The following is a 2,051-nucleotide window of genomic DNA, read 5'->3' on the forward strand; positions in this document are numbered from 1 at the left end:
GTTATGAATCATGCTGCGAACATCAAGGTCAACAGTTTGATGGGAGAAAGATGAGGCTTTCTGCTCCTGTAAAGATTTACAGCCATGGAAACCCTACACAGGGTCGCTATGAGACGGAACCGACTCTACAGCACACAACCACCACCACATTGAGGTACAATCCATACCAAAGGCTGTGCTCTTTGATCTTCATCAGTAAGTATTTTAAGTCCTCTGCACTTTCAGCAAGCAAGGTTGTATCATCTGCATATCTCAGGCTGTTAATGAGTCTTCCTCCAATCCTGAGATCACGTTCTTCTTCACGTAATCCAGCCTCTTGAATTATTTGCTCAGCATATAGATTGATTAAGTCTGGTGAAAGGATACAACCCTGGTGCACACCTTCCCTAATTTTAAACCCTTGTTTGTTGGAATGATTGCCTCTTGGTCTATGTACAGCTTCCTCATGAGCACAATTAATGTTCTGAAGTACTCATTCTTCGCAATGTTGTTCACAGCTTGTCATGATCCACACAGTTGAAAGCCTTTGCATAGTTAATAAAGTACAGGGAAACATCTTTCTGGTATTCTCTGCTTTCAGCCAAGATCCAGCTGGTGTCAGCAATGATAGCCCTTATTCCATGTCCTTGTCTGGATCCGGCTTGACCTTCTGGCAGTACCCTGCAATGTACTACTGCAGCCGTTTTAGGGTGCAGAAAGGGGCAATACGCAATACACATAATAAGTAAACAGGAAAAGAACTCACAGCTAACTAGTTTCCACAGGGGCCCCCAGCGCCCTCAGAGCAAAGTCATGGAGAACACACAGGTCCCCTGACCCCCCAAGGCATCCCTTGATTATCCTCTGGGGCCACCCAGGGGACAGGCACTCGTTAAGGGGTCTTCCTACCTGGGACACCAACACACACCTCCCTACCCCCAACTCCACATGGTCAGCTCCTCTCCTTTGGGGTCTCCCTGGCCACAAGGTATGAAGGCCACCACAGTGTCCCACAGACTCTCAGAAGAGTTGGTCAGTCTTGAGTCCCAGCTTTGCAAACACCTATGTAAACTTCAGGTTCCTTGGTCTCTTTGTGCCACAGTTTCCTCATCTGTAAAATGGGAGAAAGTGTGGTTTCTATTAAAGGGCTTTAAATGACTTGACAAATGTGAAACAATTCTGTCTTGGTTCTTGAGAGCTCCCATAACAGAAATACCACGAGTAAAAGGCTTGAACAAGTAGACGTTATTCTCTCACACATTAAACCCACTTAGGAGTCCCGGTGGGGTGCTGTAGGATACTGCATGGGAACGCGAGGTTGGTTTGAACTGCAAGGTCAGCAGTTCAAATTCACGTCACTCTTCAGAAACCCTATACAGGTTGCTATGAGTCAGAACTGACTCGAAGACACTTTACAACAACAACATGGTGTGGCACTGTAGGATAGGATAAGCACTGGACTGCTATCTGCAAGGTCATGAATTCAAACCCACCAGCTGCTCTCTGAAACCCTCTAAGCAGGGTCACTATGAGTCGTATCCATCTCCACGGCACTTTACAACAACTGCCATTGAGTTGATTCCAACTCACAGCAACCCTATATAGGGTTCCTGAGACCATCAATCTTTACTGAAGCCGATAGCCACATCTTTCACCAAAGGAGCAGTTGCTGGTTTGAACTAAGCTGGCCTTAAGGTTAACAGGCTGTTGCCTAGTCCTTTGTTTCATTTTAAAACAAAACAGACAACACTACTGCCATTAAGTCGATTATAACTCTTAGGGACCATGTGCAGAATTTCGGAAGCTGCAAATCTCTACGGAAGCAGAAAGCCTCATCTCTCTCGTACAGAGTTGTTCTTGGCTTTGAACTGCTGACCTTGTGGTTATGAGTCCAGTGTTTATCCTATAGTGCCATCGGGGCTCCTTATCATTGTGGTGTGTGCCGTCAAGTTGGTTCTGACTCATAGCAGCCCTATGTAGGGTCTCTGAGAGTGCCTGGTGGATTTGAACTGCCAACTTTGCAGTTAGCAGTCCAGTGCTTATGCTATAGCATCACACCAGGGTTCCACTAG

Source organism: Chrysochloris asiatica, unplaced genomic scaffold, assembly GCF_000296735.1.
Source record: "Chrysochloris asiatica unplaced genomic scaffold, ChrAsi1.0 scaffold00076, whole genome shotgun sequence".
Classification (NCBI taxonomy): Eukaryota; Metazoa; Chordata; class Mammalia; order Afrosoricida; family Chrysochloridae; genus Chrysochloris; species Chrysochloris asiatica.